Genomic DNA, 6,099 nt, shown 5'->3' on the forward strand with positions numbered 1-6,099 from the left:
CAGGAGGTGTGAAACACAGGAGAATATGTTTTTCTGTCACATAGCATATCATTCAATTTCTTTCAAAATTTAGTTTGCTGATCACCTTCTTATAATTGGATTATTTAGTCAGTTTACATTTAATGCAATAATTGATATATATAGAAAGTAATATTCCATGATTCCAATTTTATTTTTTTATTATTTTGGCCGTTATTTTTTTTCATTTTTCCTTTTTTTGCGGGGAGGGGGAGGTTAGCTCTACTCTTAAGTTATTCTAGTGTTCCCATCATCATTATCTCATTAATTGTGAATTCTTTTATTAGTCCCTTAACCCTTTTATTATTATTATAATTTATTATTATTATTCATGCCTACAACACTTGGTCTTCCTAGGTAGTCTCCCATCCAAGTACTAACCAGGCCCGACCCTGCTTAGCTTCCGAGATCAGACATTGGGCTTGTTCAGGGTGGCATGGCCGTAGACCATGGACCGTGGTTCCACTGGGGCATGAACTCAGGATCTTCTGTGTGTAAAGCAGATGTGCTAACTGCTACACTATGGAACCGTGTCCAGCCCTTTTTCTATTTAGAAAAGAAGTGCAGCTCGCTGCCAGTGTTCATTTAACATCATGCATAGGAATGCTATGTTTTCTAGGGTTTGACATTTATAGCAACTAAAATACTGAAAACAGAATGCTATAAATAGAATGATGTCATTGTATCCAAAGACTATCGCTGTATTAGAGTGATGTGAAAATAATAATAAAAGTGAGATATTTCATGGCAAACTTTGGCTGTAAGGTTAAAATTGTGATTTGCCAGTTATCTTGGGGTAAATGCTGCAGCCGCAAGTGCCACCAGTGAGTATCCTCAAAGCAAACTGAAAAAGAGTTAATAGATATTCTATGAACTACAAAAATCATACTTAATTTATTAGGGTTTACTATGAATTTTCTATTTGACAAATTAATGACCTTACAACACTTGACATCCTTTTATCATACTCCATCTTCTGTTGTTTGACATATATTTTATGTCTCTATATATTTTTATATAAGATGACAATGTTACTTATATATGTAGATATATAATATCTATTTATCTATCCATCTAACATCTATCTATTTATCTATCTATCTATCTATCTATCTATCTATCTATCTATCTATCGTCACTTAAATTTACCCACATATTTACCTTTCCATTCCTGTTTTAAGGTGATTTCATCTGGACTTTCTGCATCTTGAAAAAAATATCTTTTGCTGTATGTCTTTGTGCAAGTTTGTTGAAGATTAATTTTTTTAGTTTGTGTTTGTGTAAAACTATATGCCTTTAAATGTGAATTATGCATACATATAAAAGACCATGCAAATCTGAATTTTATTTTTAACAAATTTTATTGTATAAAGATTATATAATACATATAAAGAAGGCTCTTGTTTTATAAAATGATTACAGAAATAATTTTGCTCCTAGTTCCTCCTCATGCAACAAAACTCACTTCTAAAATTTTATTTCACTTGGCTTATCTCTTGAGGGCTGTTTTCATTTTAATAAACATTATAAAATTATAGCCATGAATAGTTATCATAAAATTATACTAAGTAAGGAATGCTAAGGAAAAGAGTTAAAATGAGCCCTAGAGATTGTGATTTTTATTTAAAATAAATTTGAAAGTCATTGTACACTCAGGAAGACCATCACAGAAAATATGACAGAATGCTAAATAGAATCAGTCATTTTAATAAAAGATATATTCTTTCTATTATAAAACATTGACAAATTTAGGACAAACAAAATAAGATAAAATTATTTTTAAAGCATATTTAATAATATTAATTTTTAAAATTACATGCCATGATTTAATTTCATATTAACCCTTCTGTTGAAATTATGATCTATATTAATATAGAATTGTAAAATATGAGTGTTTTTAACACTAGATTTATGACTATGACTCTACTCCAATAGTCATAAAGCTTCTCATGTAATTTTACTGAAAACAAGTTCTAGATTTAGTAGGTTGTTTTAAAATTATGTGGTAGAAATTACCAGAGTAAACACCTTAATACTATCAGGAAAAAAATTATTAATAAAATAATTAATTTTAATTAATAGTCTACTATTTGTAAAGCATTGTATTGAAAGCTTTACATTAAATTGCTGAAATTTCAGTAAATTTTTATCTATATATTATAGATATATGTTAATTGATTACATTTAAAAGATGATAAATGAAGGAGTGAAGGCAGCATTATGGCAGCATAAGATATTACTCCTTTTATTTTCACAAACTAAGTTGCCTTTGTGGGAGTTGTGGGATTCAGTACCATCTGCTACAGTACCTGGCAGGAGTCTTGCTAACCTGTGCAGGCAGACACACCTTATTATGGCTATGGAACCAGTAAAAGAGCAGCCCTTCTTGCCATGGTTGGAGAAAAAACCTGGAGAGTTATAACCTAGAAAGATACTCCAGAACAAGAGAGAAATTTTTAAAGTCCATCCTTCCAGTGAGGAGATTTAGCATGTCTTTGGAGGGAAAAAATCAAGTCATGGTACAGTAAGAAGAACTTTAAGAAAGAGTAAGAAGTGCTGCTCTCTCCACAAGGCAACACTGAATGGGGCTGATCAGGCAGCAGTGAACTCTCCTGTAGGAAAAAAGGAGCGATATGAAACTCAGTGGGAAGAACATGTGTCTCCCCAGCAGCACCCAGAGTACTGAGTTGGCTTCTCAATGACTAAGAGGAGGGAGAAGATTGTGAAAGAGTCAAGTAAGACTATCAAAGGGAATTAAAGGGATACAATTAAATAAAGCTGAAGAAAATTTAATTGATAATCAAAAAATCCTCAACAGAAAACCCAGAACCAGATAGCTTCACTGATGAAATCTACCCAACATTTTAAAAAGAATTAATGCAAATCCTTCTTGCAATTTTTCAGAAAAACTGAAGAAGAGGGATATGTCCAAACTTATTTTACAGAACCAGCATTTCCCTGATAACAAAGCCCCATAAGAACAGAAGTGTTGACCAATCTCCCTGATGAATACTGATGCAAAAATTCTCAACAAAATACTAATGATCCAAATTTAACAATACACTGGAAAGTTTATATGCCATGATCAAGTGGGATTTATACTTAGAACACAAGAATGGGTCAATATATCAATAAATCAATGCAATGCATAACATTAATATAATGAAATATAAAAATTATATAAATATCTCAATACATGCACAGAAAACATTTGACAAAATGCAAAATTATTTTATGATAAAAACCCTTAACGAATGACATATAGATGGAACATGACTCAACATGATAAAAGCCAAATATGACAAACTCACAGGTCAAAATAATAATGAGTAATTAAAACTTTTCCTCTAAGATCAGGAACAAAATAAGAGTGCCCACTCTCACTGATTTTATTCAACATAGTATTGACAGTCTATCTACAGCTATTAGGCAAGACAGAAAAAAAAGCTCTCTCAATCATAAGGGAAGAAGTGAAATTGTAGTTATTTGAAGATAATATGATCTTATATATACAGAAAATCCTAAAGACTCCACCCAAAATCTGTTGGAACTACTCAACAAATTCAGTAAATCTGCAGGATATAAAGTCAACGTACATAAATGAGTTATGTTTTTATACACTTACAACAAAACATCTGAAAAAAAAAAAACAAAGTAAAAAAAGCCTATTGACAATGGCAACAAAAACAATAAAATATTTTGAAATAAATTTAACAAGGAGGTGAAAGATCTATACACTGAAAACTATAAGGCAATGATAAAAAAATTGAAGAAGATACAAACAGATGGAAAGATATTTTATGTGTATGTGTTGGAAAAATTAATTTTGTTAGAATGTCCATACTACCCAAAGCCATCTATAGATTTAATGTGATCCCTATATAAAAATGCCAACGACATTTTTTACAGAAATAGAAATTTTTTTTTTTTAGTTTGTGTGGAACAACAGAAGAACCTGGAATGGCCAAAACAATCATGAGAAAGAACAAAATGGGAGGTACTTCCTGATGCCAAACTATACTACAAAGCTATAGTAATTAAAACAGTATAATATTATTTTTATAGACACATAGACCAATGTAACAAAATAGAAAGGCCAGAAATAATCCCCACATTTATGTATAATATTTGACAGAGGAGTCAAGAACACTCGATGGAGAAAGATTAGTCTCTCAATGAAGTGTGTTAGGAAAATTGGACAACCACATGCAGAAAAATGAAATGGACTCCTATCTTACACTACTCACAAAAATTTACATTGGATTAAAGACTTAAGCATAAGATTTGATACTATAACATTTCTAGAAGAAAACATAAGGACAAAGCTTCTTGACAGTGGTCTTGGCAATGATTTTTTTTACATATGACACCAAAAATGAAAGCAACAAAATCTAAAATCAATAAGTTGGACTACATCAAAATAAAATGCTTCTGCACAATGAAAATGTTTCTGCAAAAATGAAAGAAATAATAATAAAAAAGGCAACCTATGAAATGGGAGAAAATATTTATAAAGCATATATCAGGTAAGGGGTTAGTATTGAAAATATATAAAGAACTCATACAATTAATAAAAACAAAAAGAAAATTTCTGGTTATAAAAAGGGCAGAGGGACTATATTTTTGATCATATATTTTTCCAAAGAAGACATTTAAGTGGTCAACAGGTTTATAAAAAAGATACTCAATATCACTAATCCTTAGGGAAAGGCAAATCAAAACCAGAAGGTATATTACCTTACATCTATCAGAATGGCTATCATCAATAAATCAACAAACAACAAATGTTGGCAAGGATGTGGAAGAAAGAAAACCTCTTTGTACACTGTTAGTGGGAATACATTTTGATTCAGCCACTATGAATAACAATATGGAGGTTCCTCATAAAATTAAAGATAGAACTACTGTATGTTCCCACTTCTGGGTTTATATTCAAAGGAAATGAAAACAGGCTATCAAAGTAATATATATACTCTTATGTTTATTGCAGCATTATTTACAATAAGCAAGATATTGAAGAACCTGTGTTCATCATTGGATGAATGGATAAAGAAAATATGATATATGGATATACATACATGCAATTGAATATTAGTAATGAGAAATAAGGAAATCTGCTTTTTGCAACAACATGGGTGGACCTTGAGGGCATTATATTGAGATAAATCAGACAAAAACTAATACTGTATGATAGTACCTTATGTGAAATCTAAAAAAGTGAAGTCACAAAAACAGAGTAGAGTGGTGGTTATTATGAAATGGGGGTTGGAGGAATTGAGGAGATGTCATATAAGGTTACAAACTTGCAACCACTAGAAAAATAAGTCTTGGAGATCTAATTCACAGCATAGTGGTTATAGATGATAATACTGTGTAATACACTTCAAATTTGCTAAGAGACTAGATCTTAATTGTTCCCACTAAAAAAAAAAAAAAAGGAATGATAATTATATGATGTGATAAAGGTGTTAACAAGTGCCACAGTGCAATATGTAAGTGTATCAATGAACACATTGTACACCTTAAGCTTATATAGTGTGATATGTCAATTATATCTCAATAAAATAAACGTAAACAAAAAAGATGAGAAACAACTGTTGAGACCTTGTAATTAACTTGCTGGAAATTACAAAGCCAGTATATTTGGAGTTGAGAATTCAAATTTAGACAATCCGATTTTAGACCCATTCTATTCTAATTACTGTGCTAATGTGTGAAAGCAATAATACAGCAATAATTTCAGAAATCTGAATGATAATTTTTGAGAATATGATCAAAATGGATAAAATATATTTGATATTTAACAATGTATTGGGCTTTGTGCTACATTATAAGGCCATGCAAATTATTGAAGCAAAAATCTCTGCTCTTCTAGATTTCACTGTTAATTAGAGGAAATGGATATGTAACTCTAATATAATGTGATATGGATTAAAAGATAGGTAACTACAAACTAATGTGGAGAAGCAAGTGATTTTTGGGGGAAATAAAAAAAAAACTAGAAATGATACAGTTATATATATTTTTTAAATTACTAGAAGTTTTGCAGGTGAGCAAGATGTAAATGATTGTCTTAGAAGC

The 6,099-nt window shown here is 30.6% G+C and overlaps 1 pseudogene; it reads right to left on the reverse strand.

The window, feature by feature from the left end:
- Positions 1–350: 350 nt before the first annotated feature.
- On the reverse strand, positions 351–466 carry LOC112475021 (annotated as a pseudogene).
- Positions 467–6,099: the final 5,633 nt, after the last annotated feature.

Source organism: Pteropus alecto, unplaced genomic scaffold, assembly GCF_000325575.1.
Source record: "Pteropus alecto unplaced genomic scaffold, ASM32557v1 scaffold7, whole genome shotgun sequence".
Lineage (NCBI taxonomy): Eukaryota > Metazoa > Chordata > Mammalia > Chiroptera > Pteropodidae > Pteropus > Pteropus alecto.